General features: G+C 42.6%; 1 protein-coding gene across 1 annotated transcript in view; it reads left to right on the forward strand.

Moving 5' to 3' along the window:
- Positions 1 to 18,886, forward strand: part of LOC102157854 (uncharacterized) — a 94,693-nt gene that overhangs the window by 29,411 nt on the left and 46,396 nt on the right. Inside the window, exon 5 of the mRNA XM_084957827.1 lies at positions 13,825 to 13,975. The gene's annotated coding sequence lies outside the window, so the exon portion shown is untranslated. The remainder of the gene's footprint in view (positions 1 to 13,824; positions 13,976 to 18,886) is intronic.

Here is an 18,886-nt window from a genome sequence, read left to right on the forward strand (position 1 = left end):
GTCGAATTGGAGCTTCAGCTGCCAGCCTGCACCACAGCCAAAGCAATCAGGGACCTGAGCCATGTCTGCGACCTACACCACAGCTCACGGCAATGCCAGATCCCCAACACACTGATTTGGGCCAGGAATTGAACCCTCATCCTCATGGATACTATTGTGGTTTTTTTCCGCTGAGTCATGACAGGAATTCCTTAACATTTTTTAATTTATTTTATTTTTTTGTCTTTTGTCTTTTTAGGGCCACACCTGCAGTATGTGGAAGTTCCCAGGCTAGGGGGTCTAATCAGAGCTGTTGCTGCCAGTCTAGGCCAGAGCCACAGCAATGCCAGATCTGAGCTGTGTCTTCGGCCTACACCACAGCTCATGGCAACTCTGGATCCTTAACCCACTGAGCGAGGCCAGGGATCGAACCCGCAACCTCATGGTTCCTAGTTGGATTTGTTTCCACTGAGCCATGATGGGAACTCCATTTTTTTTGTTGTTGTTGTTAACATTTTTTTAAAGACATGAGGTAATGTATCTTTTAAAAGTACAACCACAACTGTAAAATAGAGGAACTTAAGAAGACAAAGATCAAATCTATTCTATATACTGGATGGGAAATCTAATATACAACACAGCGTTAATCTTTCCAAACAAGCCAAGAAATAGCTCCCAACAGCTACATGCAAAAAAAAAATGATATTAGAACATTCTCTCCCACAATGCACAAAAATAAACTAAAAATATATTAAAGACCTAAATGCAAGGCTGGATACTGTAAAACTTCTGGAGGAAAATAGAGGCAGAATACTCTGATATAAATCACAGCAATATCTTTTTGGATCCACCTCCCAGAGTAATGAAAATAAAAACAAAAATAAATGGGACCTAATTAAACTTAAAACTTTGTTTTGCACAGCAAAGGAAACCATTAAAAAACAAAACAAAACAAAACAACAGGAGTCTCCATCGTGGCTTAGTGGTAATGAACCCACTAGGATCCATGAGGATGCAGGTTCGATCCCTGGCCTCCGTCAGTGGGCTAAGTATCCAGCATTGCTGTGAGCTGTGGTGTAGGTCTCATATCTGACTGGCTCAGATCTTGCATTGCTGTGGCTGTGGTGTAAGCCCGAAGCTGTAGCTCCGATTGGACCCCCAGCCTGGGAACTTCCATATGCCATGATTACGGTCCTAAAAAAGAGAGAGAGAAAGAAAAACAACCCACAGAATGTGAGAAAATCCTTGCAAATAAAGTAACTGACAAGGGATTGATCTCCAAAATATACAAGTATTTCATACAGCTTTATTCAAAAAAAATTAAAATATGGGCAGAAGATCTAAATAGACATTTCTGTAAAGAAGATGTACAGATAGCAAAAAAAAAAAAAAAAGAAAAGATACTCAACATCACTAATTATTAGAGAAGCACAAATCAGAGCTACAATGAGATATCACCTCACACCAGTCAGAATGGCTATCTTCAAAAGGGCTACAAATAAGAAATGCTGGAAAGGGTGTGGAGAAAATGACACGCTCCTACATTGATGGTGGGATGTAGGTTGGTGCAAAAACTATGGAGAACAGTATGGAAGTACCTTAAAAACTAAATATAGGAATTTCCCTTATGGCACAGTGGGTTAAGGATCTGGCATTTCCATAGCTGTGACTCAGGTTGCAACTATGGCATGGATTAGATCCCTGGCCTGGGAACTTCCTCATGCCATCGGTGTGGCCAAAATAAATAAATAAATAAAAACTAAATATAGAACTACCATATGATCCATCAATCTTACTCCTGGTTATATACCCAGAGAAAACCATAATTTGAAAGGATACATGCATCCCAATGTTCATTGAACACTGTTTACAATAGCCAAGACATAGAAGCAACCTAAATATCCATCAACAGAGGAATGGACAAAGAGGATGTACATATATGCAAATGGAATATTCCTTGGCCATAAAGAAAACCAGAATAACGCCATTTGCAGCAACATGGATGGACCTAGAGATTATCATAGTAAGTGAAGTAAGACAAAGACAAATGTCATATGAGATCACTAATATGTGGAATCTAATAAAAATGATACAAAAGAACTTATGCATAAAACAGAAACAGACTTCAAAACCAAACTTATGGTTACCGAAGGGGAAACATTGTGGGGAGGAATGGATTGGGAGGTTGGAATTGGCATATACACACTACTATATATAAAATTTATTGGTAACAAGGACCCACCATATAGCTCAGGAAAATCTATTCATTACTCTGTGATAGCCTATACAGGATAGAATCTGAAAAAGATGTGTGTGTATACACACACACACACACATATATATATATGGGAGATTCACTTTGCTGTCCATCTGAAACTAACACAGCATTGTAAGTCACCTATACTCCAATAAAATTTATATAAAAAATATTTCTCATGTTTAGTTTTTAAAATAAGATTATCTTCTCATTTAGAAAAGTCCAGACCTCATTTGATTAGTAAAGCTTATTTTCCCCCCAGTTTTATACTTGCCTGTCTTCATTTAGAAACTGTAAATTCAGGAGAAAACAAATTTTTTGTTATACTACAAAAAACTTAGGAATAACAAATTATATTCTTTTTTTAAAAAAATATTTTCCTTTGTAACATGTAAACATTCAATAGATAAAGCATGCGTGATATTCCAGGTATAAAAATACCAGTAACTCACTTGGGAAAGAGATATACTTTGAAACATTTCATGATAATGGTTTGGTTTGTCTTAAGTATAGAGCACTTCACCAAAATAACGAGCTCATTTTCACTTAAAAGTTTACTCCTTTGCCCAGTTTGAATTGACTCATCAATTTCTATAGAATTTAGGCTATATGAAAGTGTCTAAAATATCTAAAAGTCATTTGGTTAGAGAAAAGTGTTTTCTTGAGTTGTGGAGGCAGTCATTCCTCACTTGAGAGTATTCCATGAACTTCTTCCCCCCAGTCTACAGAAGAAAGCCCAAGAGCTGGGCTCTGGTCAAAGTCGAAGGAACCTGGACCAGCAGGGCACCTTTGCAAGCCTTCTGCAAAGAGTACTGCCTGAGAGAAAATGCATTTCTGTGGTTTAAGCTGTCCTCTCTGTGGTATTTGTTATGACAACAAATCATTACAAATGGAGATATCATTATTTCCATTTTACAGCTGAGGAAACCCTGGAGTTGAAGGAAATGAAGGTGCTTGCTCACATCGTGGATCCCTGATTCAAACTCTGCCTTCATACCAAAACCCAGGCCTCTCCCACTAGGCTATGCTTCCTGTAAATCCTGAAAGCAGCTGGAAGAGTGTGTACACAGCAGAGCTTGTCACCTAAAGAAGACAAGGGTGGAAGAACGTGTCTGTGCTCCTCAGTTTGACCAGATAGGGAGACATTTTTCGTATCTGAAACTTCATAAACATCATCATCGAGGCTTCCAGGAGGGGTTTAAAGAACTGGATCAATTTGTTTCTATCTTAATCAGGGTTCATGTGAATGCTAGAAATAAAAACCTATTTTCCCTGAGTGCTTAATCAAAAAAGGGATGGGAACCATGGGCATCTCAGGGCCTCCAAAGACAGGAAATGCAGTCAAGGCTCAGAAAGGACCCAAAATGGAGACTGTGTTAGCCTTTCTCCTATCCTGCATTTGATAGATGCTCAGAGATTTTATGGGGAGATTCTCTAGTTTGCTACTGACTGAGGGACTTGGTGAAATTTTCCATTTGTAGAGACTCCTGATCTGGCTGATCTTCTTTTCACCAGAATGCCTTTCTTCTGCTTGAAGCCCTGGAGGCTCTGCCTGAACTTTTGGGAGAACTGAGAAGTAAAACATCCATCATGCAATTTTTAGAGATCATCCATCATCATACAATTTTTAGAGATAAGAGGAAAAAAGGGAAGAGGTGGTTTTGTTTATTACTCTTAATTAGCAAAATTAGGAAGTAATGCAAACCACAAAGTGACTTGCATTTTAAAATTCTTTTCTGATGGCCTTCTTACCTATCATTTTGTGATGCCCATAAGGGCTCCCACCTAAGAGGTAGGCAGGTTTTAGTGTGTTTCCCCCTTCCCTAGAGGAAGAAATGGGTACACAGAGAGGCTAATGGGTATGCCCAAGAACAGAGCTCATTAACGGCCTTACATAGAGAGGATACAGATGTCAAAAATGCTGACCTCTTTTCCTGACTGCTGATTCTGTCTCCCCCTGCTCTTGCTTCCTCCACAGTGGGTCAGCCTGGACTGTCCAGGCAACCTTCTTTCACTGTTAGTCCTCAGGAAGGGCCTAATGCTGGTAAGTAAGTGGAGTTCCAGAGCTTGCTGCCCTATGGGCACTACAGGACACAAGAGTTGCCATCAAAGACTCTGCCTCACCTAGGACGGGGTCTGAGTATCTCCATGACCAAAACTAGAAGCCTTTGTAAAACAGATTAGGGGAAAAGAGGACTAGAACAACAAGAACATATACACACTACTGTAGAGAGTGTAGATGGGACACATCCACTTTAGAAAACCACTTGCCTTCATCTGCTGTGCTGGAAATATCCACATCCTGTTCAGCATTTCCACTCATGTGTATAGCTTACAAAGTGAGCCTCAAACCAATAGGAGACATGTATAAGAATGTTCATAGGAGCATTATCTGTAATCATCCCAATCTGGAAACAATCCAAATATCCATAAACTATGGAAGGAATGAATAAATTATGGTAGTCATGGAGTGGAATACAACACAGCAATGGAAATTAACCCATCACAGATACGTGCAACAACATGGATAAATCTCACAGAGAGGTTAAAGGAAAGAAGCCAGACCCCAAAGAATTCCTACTGTAGGCTTCCATTTTTATTTATTTATTTATTTATTTATTTATTTATTTATTTATTGTCTTTTTCTCTTTGCTAGGGCCACTCCTGCGGCATATGGAGGTTCCCAGGCTAGGGGTCTAATTAGAGCTGTAGCCGCTGGCCTGTGCCACAGCCACAGCAAAGCAGGGTCCAAGCCGCATCTGCAACCTAACACCACAGCTCACGGCAACAACGCCTGAGCCTTAACCCACTGAGCGAGGCCAGGGATTGAGCCTGCAACCTCAGGGTTCTAGTCAGATTCATTAACCACTGAGCCATGATGAGAACTCCTGTAGGCTTCCATTTAAACAAAATTGAGGAGTTCCCGTCATGGCTCAGTGGTTAATGAATCTGACTAGGAACCATGAGGTTGTGGGTTCGATCCCTGGCCTCGCTCAGTGGGTTAAGGATCTGGCACTGCTGTGGCTCTGGCATAGGCCAGCGGCAACAGCTCCAATTATACCCCTAGTCTGGGAACCTCCATATGCTGCGGATGCGGCCCTAAAAAAAAAAAAAAAAAAAAAAAAAGACCAAAACAAACAAACAAAAAAAAACAAAATTGAAAAATAAGCAAAAGTGAATCACCTGTTTAGGGATTCACACTGTGATGGTAAAATTATAAAGGAAATGGAAATGATTATGGTAAAAGTTAGTGATTATCCTTTGGTAGAGGTGGAAAGGGGATGGTTTATGTTTGGAAGTTAGTATGAGTCAGGTTACTAGAGTGCTGGCAATGTTCCAGTCTTTTGATTTAGAGGTTCACAGGCGTGCACTTGATGATAATTGATTAAGCCGTACCTTCGTGTTTTAGGACTTTCTGTATGTGTATTATCACTGCCCCTCCCAGTACACACAGATTCTCATAGGTTGCTATTACCTGAACTAGAATTTGAATCTGGGTCTCTCTGATCCTTCCACTACAAGGCTCTCAGCCATAGCCTTGTGACCCTCTGTCCAGCACCTAAATTTTGTCTTCTAGACTAGGGGCTCTTAACTTAGGGTCCCCATTCTGTTTCAGGAGTCTGCAACTCCCATGTTGCTGTTTTTTTTTGTTTGTTTGTTTGTTTTTGTTTTTTTGTTTTGTCTTTTTGCTATTTCTTGGGCTGCTCCTGCGGCATGTGGAGATTCCCAGGCTAGGGGTCCAATCGGAGCTATAGCCACTGGCCTACACCAGAGCCACAGCAACTCGGGATCCGAGCCGCGTCTGCAACCTACACCACAGCTCATGGCAACACCGGATCGTTAACCCACTGAGCAAGGGCAGGGACCGAACCTGCAACCTCATGGTTCCTAGTCGGATTTGTTAACCACTGCACCACAACGGGAACTCCCCATGTTGCTGTTTATCAAATTGTGTGCACATGTGTCTTTTCCTGGGACATGGTTCCCATATTCTATTATGATTCCTGGAGTGGTCTATGGCCCAGAATGGTTAAGAACCACTGCTAGTACCCGCACAACTGGCTTAAACAAACAAACAAATGGATACAAGTAACCAGGCCTTAAGGTCCTGGAAAGTCCTGGTTGTGGTGACTCACTGTAGTACTCCAGAGCTGCCTGGGTTTTGCTTTCTACCACATGCATAATTCATCCTTCCTTGTGCTACCTCAGCTAGAGCCAGGGCTGATAGACACAGGTGTTACCAAAAAAAAGCTGTGTGTGTGTGTGTGTGTGTGTGTGTGTGTGTGTGTGTGTTGGAGTGGGAGGGGTGGGAGCTGGGGAGCAAGAGGAGGCCAGGCAGGCACAGGGAAAATCTGTAAGTGTGAGGACTGTTAAATGCAGAGTCCAGAAAGCCTGGGATTTGAGTAGATTGCCCTTTGGGCTGGGGTTTTCCCAGTTGATTCCCAGGCCTCTTTCTCAGCTCATTCCAGTTTTGTCCAAATTCAAATGAGTGTCCTGGGTGCCTGTTCCCAGGTATCCCTCCTGCCCCAGGGCTCATTTGCATATGGCAGCTCCTTTCCCCCTTTGTTCCACCTCCTCAGGGCTGGAGAGCTGGCTTCCAACACAGAGCCCACATTTCCAGGCACTTGTTGTCCCCACTCCTTTTTTCTACTTAAAAATGACTTTCTGATTTTGTTCACACTCACTCTTCTGAGACCCTCGTAATAGGAGACCCTGAACTAGGAGTGCAAAAATGGAGTTCTTACAAGCTGATTTTCCAGCTTGAGTTTTTTAGGCAGAGCCAGAGTTGTGGTATAAGCCCTTAGAAGTCAAAATATTAGTGTTTTTATTTTTTTTATTTATTTATTTTTTTGTGTGTGTCTTTTTGCCTTTTCTTGGGCCGCTCCTGTGACATATGGAGGTTCCCAGGCTAGGGGTTGAATCAGAGCTGTAGCCACCAGCCTACGCCAGAGCCACAGCAACGCGGGATCCGAGCCGAGTCTGCAACCTACACCACAGCTCACGGCAACGCCGGATCGTTAACCCACTGAGCAAGGGCAGGGATCGAACCTGCAACCTCATGGTTCCTAGTCGGATTCGTTAACCACTGCACCACGACGGGAACTCCAAAATATTAGTGTTTTTAAATGGTCCTGGGTAGATCACTCCTCTCTGATGACAGGGTCTTCTGGAGCTCAGTACAGGTGGTTTGTGTAGGGTTTTCATTCCCTGAGAGGCAACCTTGGATTTTATAGGTTCACCTAACTGTTGGAAACAGGAGTCCAGTTGAGCCTCAGAGACCTTCAGAACCTGGGATCTGGATTATCACCACCCTTTCTCCATTGCTGCCTCTCTCTGTTGGTCTCATTTTCTCAGATCAGCTTTCTCCACTGGGCTGGAAGCATAGTGTTAGTTAGCAGTTTGTGTATCTCGTATCTTTTCTGCCAGAGAAAGATGAGTCTTTCTTCCCACTTCCACTCAAGAAATGTTAGGTGTGTATCAGTCAGGATAAGCTGTCATATGCTGCAGAAACAAACATCCTTCACAATATCAGTGCCTTAAAACACCAAGGTTTACTTCTCAACACCTGTTCTATGTCTCTTGCGACACTTATAAGTGGTTGTGAGGCTCTTCTCATAACCAGCCTGACTGGGGCTGCTCAGATGGAGGTGAGCACGAGATGCTATGGGAGAAAACAGCACCTATCTTAGCCTTGGAGAGTGAGAAGGGAGTGACAAGGATGCTTTCTTAAATGAACTGATCCTTGAATTGAATTTTAGAGTACAGCAGAAATAAGCAAGGTGGAGGTGGGGAGGAAGGGTTCTGGCTCAGGTAAAGGGAAAAGGCACCTGTAAAGGTCTGCATGCAAGACAGACATAGAGCATCCTAGGGAGAGTAAATAATTCATGAGGCTTTCCTAGGCCCTCTGCTGATGAGATTTGTGATCTTGAACAAACAATTTCCTCTTCCGTAAATTAGGGACAGTAATATACTTATCTCCCTAGGTGGTTATGTGGATTCAGTGAGAGAATGCCTATATGTCTCTAGCAGTGTTAGTTGTAAGCTCCTGATGAATGTTATAGATATGACCACTGTTGAGAGGCAATCAAATGTCATAGTTAAAAGCATGGATGCTGGAATCTGAGTACATGGGTTTAAATCTCTGCTCTGCCAATAATCCCTCAGTATAGGAATAAAGATAGTACCATGGTTCGGTGGGTTTGTGTGAAGATTAGGTGATGTAACACATGTGCATTGCATGTGCTTGGAACATACTCTGAATGTGTCTGTGAGGCTGGGGGTGGGTGGGTGGCAGATAGAAGACGTCAGCAGGGGCCAGGGGATGTACTTCAGTTACAGAAATCCAAGACAGATCCAAGTTTGTGAGTCCTGATGTTTAGACTGTTCTTGTTGCTCTTTAATAATGCAAAATTATGAATACAAAGTTAGGCTTGGAAGTGAATGTTTGGTCAGAAGGATGAATGGAATCACAACAAATACAAAAAGTTAAAGGTGTCCAGTACTGCAAACATCATAAAATTCAGAAAAATACACAGTAATTTTATTAGTTATATGATACCTGTTAATACTATTATTATTTTCCTCATTGTTTGGCTGCATACTCTTCTTTATTTTTTCTTTTCATGGTCGCACCTGTGACATATGGAAGTTCCCCACTCTAATTGGAGCCACGGCTGTGGGCCTACACCACAGACATAGCAATGCCAGATCTGAGCCACATCTGTGACCTACATGGCAGCTTGTGGCAATGCCAGATCCTTAACCCACTGAGTGAGGCCAGGGATTGAACCCACATCCTCATGGGCACTATTTTGAGTTTTTAACCCACTGAGCCAAAACAGGAACTCCTGGGTGTATACTTTTTAAGCACTTCATGTTGCCAATGATTTTGTTATATTTTCTGCAGAGAGAATAGAAAGATAATTCAACCTCTCTTCTAGTGTGGTTGATCAAAATTTGTTATATGGATAGTTTGGAAATATTTATTTTAAACCCACAAGTGTCATAGACCAGTGATGTCATATAAGTTTTTTAGGACTGTTGTCATGACGGCAATAACTAAGATTTCAGGACAAAATTTTCTTGCACAATGACTGCAAGATTATATACTCATTGAATTGATGATTCCCATTCACCAGCGTGTCCTTAATGTTATCATGTGCTATGCATCATGTGTTTTATAATATCTTCATAGTTGTATTTATTGACAAATAACTAAACAATTCATCACATCTATTCTCAGTGTATTCCTGTGATTCACTCTTCTTCATTAATTAGATTATTAATTCAAAATATTTGAAATATGTCTCTTCTCAATCAATTACTGTTTTAGGTATTATCTGCAATTGATTTTGTTAATCTTCTCAGTGTCAGAAGCTTTCTTCTGATTTCATTGCTCATTCTTTTTTCTTTTCAATTTACATGTCTTTTTTAAAATTATATGCACTTTCTTTAGAGAGTTTTATAAATATATTTAAAGATGCAAAATAAGAAACATATTTTATTTTTGTCTTTTTAGGGCCATACCCTGTGGCATATGGAGGTTCCCAAGCTAGGGGTTGAATCGGAGCTATAGTTCCTGGCCTACGCCATAGCAACACAGGATCTGAGACATGTCTGTAATCTACACCACAGCTCACGACAGCAACAGATCCTTAACCCACTGAGCGAGGCCAGGGATTGAACCTGCGTCCTCATGGATGCTAGTCAGAATTCATTTCCACTGAGCCGTGATGGGAACTCCAAGAAACTCCTCTTATATATCCATATCAGGAGTTTGGTAATTTTTCATTTGTTTTACTTAAAAGTTCTCAAATCATCTTTCCAAATTGTGGTTAAAACAGAATATTCCCAACTCAACCTCGTCTTAGCAAGACTCCCAAAATGTCCTCAGCCAGGACAGTGCCACCTAATGGAAGGAAAGCGGGATAAAGGAAAGACGGGGGTGGAAAAAACCCAGTGATTTTATTAGATGGCCGTTAAAATAAATTTTCAAATTTTACAAAAATATATAATCAGGTAACCCTTTAATAAGGTCTCTCCCAGGGCATTAAAGGGGCCCGGAAGCTTAATCTTCACTGAGTTCAAGTTAAGCCTGCTTTTGTCAGATATCAGTTACATCTCTGTCTCCTCCAGGGAGCCTTCTCTGATTGAGCTCAGTGAACCCATCCTTTCCCTCTCTCACTGTACTGATCCCATGGATTGTATTGTGAGTTTAATCCTCTGTGTGCTCTTGCCAGCTTCCTGAAGGCAAGGTCCTTCCTTCCCAGAGCATAACACTGGCAAATGTATTTGTTACGTTAGGTGCCGTACTATAGCCTGGGAATTCATGGAAATTCATTTGTACTATGTACATAACCCTGAGCTAATTGCTAGCTACTATTACAAAAATTAATCAGACCTGAATTTTGCCTTCAACTACCTTTCAGGGAACACAAATTATACATAAAAATATACTTTAAAAATAGCTTATTAGAAACCATTTTCTGTTACATATCCAAACTGAGTTGCTTTTTAAAAACAACTTTTGAGGCAATTGTAGATTCTCATGTAATTGTAAGAAAAAAAAACAAAACGTCTTGCATAACCATAGTGTAGTATCACAATTAGGAAATTGGTATTAATATAATCCATTGAATTTATACAGATTTCACTAGTTTTACATACATTAATGTGTATATTTATTTCTATGCAATTTCCTCACATATATAGGAGTTGCTTTTTTTTTTCTTTTTCTTTCTTTTTTTTTTTTTTTTTGTTGGCCTCACCTCAAGCATGTGGAATTTCCTGAGCTAGGGCTCGAACCTGAATCATAGCAATGAAAACACCACACCCTTAACCACTAGGCTATGAGGGAACTCCAGGAATTGCTTTTTAACATATCTTAAGGCCTAAATAGTTTTGGAAAATACTGCAAGGTAATAATGAGTTGATTTGAAATGGTACTGAATACAGGTGCTTGTAATCTTGCATTTAGGATTCAGGAGTTCCCGTTTTGGCTCAGTGGGTTAAGGACACAACATAGTGTACATGAGGATGCAGATTGTATCCCAGCAGAGTGTCCTTGAGGATGTGGGTTGGATCCCTGGCCTCGCTCAGTGGGTTAAGGATCTGGCTTTACTACAAGCCGTTGCATAGGCCACAGATGTGGTTCGGATCCAGCATTGCTGTGGCTGTGGTTTAGGCTGACAGCTGCAGCTGGGATTCCACTCCTAGCCTGGGAACTTCCATATGCTGCAGGTGTGGCCATAAAAAGAAAAAAACAAGATTCAGATTATTCTGAAAGAGAGAAAGCCACTACAGTGAGTCAAATGTACATTTTTTAAAGCTCAGTTTCCATATGGTAGAAGTAGACTGGTTGGAGGAACCGATAGGTTAGATAGGGACTTTTGATCCTGCAGTGTCTTAAACCCTAATAGAATCTCTGGGAAGAGCACAGGGAAACCGTGCATGGTTTCCTCTCCAGGCACCGCCCCCTCGCCCAGGGCCCTGCCCACCTACCATCAGGCCCCTCCCCTCCCCATTAAGTTCCTATTATCTCCCCTGGGGCCCTCGCCGTCTCACTCAGGCCCTGCCTACTCCTCAGCCAGACCCAGGCGCTCCTCAGGAGGTCCCGGGCCCACCAAACTCCGCGGATTTGTGCACATAACGAGTAGTTAAGAGAGCGGGTAAGCGCAGTGGCTGGTGGTCCCCTTCCATCTCTCAGCAACTCCCAAGGCTTCCCTCCTGCTTCTGAGGTCTGACGGGCCCTTTTTCGGAATAGCGGCTTGGGAGCCTATCGGCTTTCATTGGCCAAGATTGGGTTTCTCCCTCAGCCCTGCGGGTTGAACCCAGGGGAACTGCCGAGGGTTAGAGGTTTCAAGAATGACTGAGAGTCTAGGCCCCCCTGGACCTGCAGCTCTTCCCAGCGCACAGGCGCTGGGCCTGAGCCTTCTGGTCGGCAACTGGCAGAGGGCCGGGAGAAGACAGGTGGTCAGGCTGAGGGTAGCCACGCATCCCAGTGTGTTCTGGCAGCAGCAGCCCTGGCAAGGTGGGGAGGGGTAGGGCCTGGCGAGGAGTGGGCGGGGCTCGCCTGAAGGTGAGGGGACCTGGGTATGAAATGTGCTGTCCCAGGAAACCCAACAGCAAACATCTGAATATTGCTGAGCACGGGGCACTGAGAATACAGTGGTAAGCGAAATTCTGATAGCCCGGTTGGGGAGACAGACCGTTAACACTCACAAGTATATGATTATGTAATGACAAATTGTGAGATTTGTGAAAGGAAAGTACAGGGGATTGTGTGAGTCTCTTGGGGGCTGGGATAGACTTCCTTCTGGAAGCTTCCTAGTCAGATCTAAACCTGATCCTGCCACTGCCACTTACAAACTGGGTACCCTGGACAAGGTGGGTGGTCAAGCTGGGTCATGGTTTCTTGGGTCAGAAATGAGGCCTGACTCTAAAGGCTTACATAAGCTTTCTGTAGGAAGGCTAGAAGATCTAGAAAGGTGAGAGCTTGGCAGCTACTTGGCATATGTATATTTATTTATACAGCTCCAGCCTTTGTCCCCTCTGCTATGGTCTGAATGTTTGTGTACCCCCAGAATTCATCTGTTGAAACCCTAATGCCCAATTTAATGGCATTAGGGGTGAGATCTTTGGAGGTGATTAGGTTATAAGGGTGGCGCTCTCACGAACGAGATTAGTGCCCTTATAGAAAAGGCCTGAGAGGACCATACCAGGTGAGGTCATGAGGAGTCTGCACACAAAAGAGGGCCCTCACTTGCCCATGCTTACACCGTGATCTTGGACTTCCAGACTCTAGGACTGTAAGAAATGAATTCATGTTGTTTATAAGCCACCCAGTCTCTGATACTTTGTTATAGTAGCCCAAACAGACCAGGCCATCTTCCTGGAGGTATTTCCTGACCTCTTCCAGAACCTAAACTGGATTAGAATGCTGTCTTGGTAATCCCGCAGTGCCCTGTGCTTTATTACAAAGTACTTCCTGCACTGTCTTGTGATTTCTTGTGGGCCTTTCTCAGCAGCTCCAGACTTCTTAAATTATGTATGGTGATTAACCATCTCTCTCTGAAATCCAGCAGCAGCATTTTAGTCCCCACTGGCCTCATCATCATAGCTAACAGTCAGGCAGTGTGCCCTGCGTTGTTCTAACCCCTGTACATTCATTCCAATCTCCAACTCGGCCTATTGTAGCCACTTTAATTAAAAAAAAAAAAAAAGTGGGAGTTCCTGTCGTGGCGCAGTGGTTAGCGAATCCGACTAGGAACCATGAGGTTGCGTGTTCGGTCCCTGCCCTTGCTCAGTGGGTTAACGATCCGGCGTTGCCGTGAGCTGTGGTGTAGGTCGCAGACGCGGCTCGGATCCCGAGTTGCTGTGGCTCTGGCGTAGGCCGGTGGCTACAGCTCCGATTCAACCCCTATCCTGGGAACCTCCATATGCCGCGGGAGCGGCCCAAGAAATAGCAACAACAGCAGCAACAACAACAACAACAGACAAAAAGACAAAAGACAAAAAAAAAAAAAAAAAAAAGTTGAGTAAATAAGCATAATGGAGGGAGAAAATCACTGATTTTTTTTTTTTTCTAGGAGCTCTTGGAAAGCTTCATAGAGGAGGTGGCTTAGAAGTGGGCTTTGAAAGCCGAGTTCACCAAGCAGAGAAGTGGGGATTCATCTTTCCAGAGTAGCTGGGGCAGGTGTGAAGGAGCACATCAGGTGTTCAGGGAATTCAGGCAATTAGGTAAGTGTGGCTTGATGTTGCACATGGGGGTGAGAGAGGGGGTATTAGGATTGGAACAACGTTTACTTGGATATGTAAACTTCAGGCATATTTGTTAAGAAGGCAGGTTTTGGAGTTCCCGTCGTAGCATAGTGGTTAACGAATCCGACTAGGAACCATGAGGTTGCGGGTTCAATCCCTGGCCTTGCTCAGTGGGTTAAGGATCCGGTGTTGCTGTGAGCTGTGGTGTAGGTTACAGACGCAGCTCGGATCCTGTGTTGCTGTGGCTCTGGTGTAGGCTGGTGGCTACAGCTCTGACTGGACCCCTAGCCTGGGAACCTCCATATGCCGTGGGAAGCTGCCCTAGAAAAGGCAAAAAGACCAAAAAAAAAAAAGGCGGGTTTTTTTGTTTTTGTTCTTTAATTCATTGTATGTTTCAGGCATCTAAAAGGGGTGGGCATCATGCCTCCTGGGGATGTACTAGATGATCTTTAGGAGGTGTAGGAAGAAAATATTGGAAACTATAATTTTCTCTTACCCTTTAAACATTTCTATTTTGCTGTGCAGTATAAAGTTTAGAATAGCACTGTCCAACAGAACTTTGTGATGGAAAAGTTTTATATCATCACTTGAAAGCCAGTACAGCTGAGGAATTGAATTGAAAATTGTTTTAAATTTAAATTAAAGTTGCCGCATGTGGCTAGTGACTACTGTATTGGATACCACAGATATAGACTCTCCACTGATACTCTAGCTGATGTGTATAAATTAATAAATAAGTGAAAAAACATATGTGCCATTCAGGTTACTGCTGACATATGCAATCAAAAGTGTTTGCTTGTCCAGACCCTGGTCCAGAGGGCAAAATTAAAATATAGAGCTGGATTAAAAGTACTGAGAAATTGCAGAGATGGAGTAGCCCTGGAGGATTACTGAGAGATGTTTTAAAATCTTCAAAATCTCAAGAATGGAAGGAAGGTATATTATAGGTCTTTAGTTTTCTAGAAGAAAGTAAGCCTTGCCCCAAGATTGGAGGGCCTCAAACTCTCAGCTTAAATCTTACTTTTTCAGGTGACAGGCTGCCTATTTCATACCAGCCCATGTCCATCTCCTATCCCCTCACATGATTGTTCTTTCTCAAGAACTTTTGCAGTTTGTGATGACACAGTGATTTGTTTATTTGCTTATTGTCCATCTCCTCACAACATCGAGACTGTAAGTTCCATGGAGACAGCACCACATCTTTTTGTTGACCACTGTATGCCCAGGGCCTGGCATACAATATGACGTACTTGCTCAGTAAGTGGCCGGGGGAGGGAAGTGGGGCTGAGACTAATGAGATCAGACCAAATGGATATTGGGAGATGAGAATAATAAGCCTTGAAAGCCTCTCTGAGCAGTTAGTGTCACAGGCCTAACCTAGCAGCCCACACTCATGAGCAGTAACTGTTGGCCTATGATTGAAAACCATTGCACTTTGACTCAGATGGACCTTGGTTTGAATTTCAGTTCTACCACTTACTGTGGTATGACCTTAGCAGATTTACTCAAAGTATTTAGTTTCCTCAGCTATAAAATGAGGACAGTAACAATTCCACTTCTTAGAGTTGTTAGTTGGGTTAAAGAATATGAAGTAACTAAATATATGTATGTTAAGCATTAGTACATAGACTATGTGTACGTAGAGTGGATACTACATAGTACAGATACAACATAGAGACAGAGCTTTTATTCTGTGTTTATTGAATGAATGCCTTCAGTGATATACCGTGTATAGACACAAGATGGGAAAATGGCCATGGAATGAAAGGACTGATGTTTTTTGATGAAACGAATTGTTAGAGCCTCAGATGTGACTAGTCACATAGAAATTTGATGCACTAAACTATTGCTTAGAAAATATAGGTTACTTAATGCAAAGCAGTTTGGCTGGATTAATAAAAGCCTTAACAATGTTTATTCCTTGTTACCCAACAATTCCACTTCTAGGAAATCTACACTAAGCAACTAATAAGAGATACAAAGACTTACAGAGCTATTCACTGATGCCGTTATAGTAAGGCCCAAAATAATAACAAATTTAAATTGTAAGCAACCTAGTCAGCCAGCAGTAGGAGGAATGCTTAAGCTAAGGACAGTATGGTCATGTGAAGCAATACTATTTAAGTTGCTAAAATCCCAAGTGTTTCACTGTATAATTTCACAGGGGAAAATGTTCATGTTATAACAATAAATGAAAAGAGTTTATAAAATTCTATATAATATGATCCCAATTGCAGTTTAAGACTAGAAAGACCAAATTGTTAGCTGTGATTATCTTTGTTTGGTGAGTCAGTGGCAAATGGGTCTGCCCGCTGATGTTCCGTTCCCATCGTGGGTCTTAGCTCCTTGGTGAGGTTCAGCTGCCATGGTTTCAAAGACCACTCTGCTCCATGAGCTCCGTGAAGACATCCAAAGTGTTAGCCCTTAGATATACTCTTGAGGCTGGAGGGGTCTTCTGGCAAACAGTGTGATTCTTCTACCCATGTGTGGAATGAAAGAAGGCTCTTGCTGAGGATGGCAGCATGGAGGGGAGGTGCTAGAGAATCTAGATTTAAATCCTGGCTTGGCCACGGAATAGCAATGAGGCTTTGGGCAAAGTCCTATATCTCTCTGCACCTGAAGGGTCAACTTGTGCTTTTCTGCCTTTTCCCCAAATGCAAGGCCTGACTGATTGCTGAAGCAGGACTGTGTCAGAGTTTCCTGGAGCATTTCTGTGGACCAGACTATCCTCCCACCCTCAGCCTAGCTGTGCCCCATTGAGCCCAGCTTTGCCAGGCCTGGCGTAATCAGCCTGGATGGGTCTTTGTTGTCTCTCTGGGCTGCACACCCCCCTCGCCTATGGCTACTCTTGCTCATTTCTCTTGGGAGCTGCCTGGCTGCAGAGAAAGGCCTTTGGAACCCTTCTCTTTTCAGCCGGGCTTTATTGAATTTCACCTCCCTTTCTTTTTTTTTTTTTCCCTTTCCAAATAGGAACATCATTTATCTTGGACTTTAAGTTGCAGAGGTCTTTAAGAGCTTTGTCTTTTCCCAGCTGCATTTGTTGACACACAGTCAATCTGTTTCTTGCCTCCACTCCCCTCCTCCCCTCTCTACCCCCCAAGTAGGCCATAAAGTGTCTACAGCTGTGCCTTTATTACCCATCCCTTTCTATGCCCTCAAGGGGGACGAGCCGAAATATAGCACAGCCATTACCATTGACAAAAAGGGACAATTTAAAAACATTTTTGCTTTTCTTTGGAAAAACCAATAGCACAAAAGGAAGTACATCATTTTATTGTAAATGCTTTTTAAATATAGGTCACTTGGCCATAATCAGCCCCGAAGGATGGAAAAGTTCAAAGCGTGAAAGCAGGCACACAGATATCCAGTTTTTCTCCCTTGCCTTTTAAATTATGCTAATTGACACCAAGAAAAACAGGGAGGACTATCTCCAACCAACCCAGGCACTCTGTCATCTCCAACTCCCTCCTCTCCTTACAATGAAGAGCATGGAAAATAAGTGTTCCAGGCCAGGAATGGCAGCCTCCAGACCCACAGAAACTCTTTTCTTGGGGGGGTAGGCAGGGGTGCTGTGCCACAGCATGGGAAATTTCCTGGGCCAGGGTTCAAATCCATGCCAAAGCAGCAACCCAGATCCTTAACCCACTGTGCCACAGGAGAACTTCAGGAACTTAGAAATTTTTGCTTCTGTTTCAGAAAGTATTAAGACCAGGAGGCTTGTGGCCCGTTCTTTTAAGATAGGGAGATTTTCTTAACTCTGAGGCAGAGGAAACTCTTACTGTGTCTACCGAGGAAGTTCCTAAGGCGGAAGACTCCCTGAAGGCTACCTTGTGCGTCTGACCAGGTGAAGGGTGAGAGTGCAGAAGGCAGGAGGGCAGTGTGAAAGGTGGAATAGGCAGGGGAGTGGTTGCTTTTCTGAGGGCTGCACCACCTCAGCAGTCTTAAAGGTGTGATACTGATGGAGGGTTGTTAGATTATGATGAGAGAGTAGAGGTAGAGAATGAAACACATGGGCTTCTGGGAAGATGGCCAAATGGTGTTCCCTTGGCCCCCACCCCCAGGTAGTTGTGATCTGAACTTTGGATTAACTATTGGGCCTTAGGAAATAGGACCAAGTTTTTGAATGCAATTGGAATGAGAGCTGTTAAAAAATAGTATTCAGCCGAGTGAAGTTTAAAGAAGTATCCTGCAGCTTTACAGCATTCTTTGGTGAGCTCTAGATATTTTCTCGCGGTGTCTAGGATTTTCCATGTATGTTGTCATGTCATCTGCAAACAGTGACAGTTTTACTTCTTTTCCAATTTGGATTCCTCTTATTTCTTTTTCCTGTCTGATTGATGTAGCTAGGACTACAATACTATGTTGAAAAAAGTGGCAGGAATAGTCATCCTTGTATTGTTTCTGATCTTAGTGGAAATGCTTTCAGCTTTTCACCGTTGAGTATGATGTTAGCTGTGGGTTTGTCACATACGGCCTTTATCATGTTGAGGTAGGTTCCCTCTATGCCTACTTCCTGGAGAGTTTTTTTCTCATGAATGGGTGTTGAAATCTTGTCAAAAGCTTTTTCTGCATCTATTGAGATGATCATCTGTTTTTTACTCTTCAGTTTGTTCATGCGGTGTATCACTCTGCTTTATTTGCAGATATTAAAAAATCCTTGCATCCCCTGGATAAATCCCATTTGATCATGGTATACAGTCCTGTTAATGTATTATGGGATTCGGTTTGCTGGTATTTTGTTGAGGATTTTTGTTATCTGTGTTCATCAGTGATATTAGCCTGTAATTTTCTTTTTTTTGTGGTTTCTTTTTCTGGTTTTGGTATCAGGGTGATGGCGGCCTCAGAGAATGAGTTTGGGAGTGTTCCTTCCTCTGCAATTTTTTGGAATAG

The sequence above is a fragment of the Sus scrofa genome, chromosome 5 (assembly GCF_054392235.1).
Source record: "Sus scrofa isolate SSC_HxYL_T2T_F1_AM1 chromosome 5, Sscrofa_HxYL_maternal_Yorkshire_Landrace_v2.0, whole genome shotgun sequence".
In the NCBI taxonomy this organism is placed as follows: Eukaryota; Metazoa; Chordata; class Mammalia; order Artiodactyla; family Suidae; genus Sus; species Sus scrofa.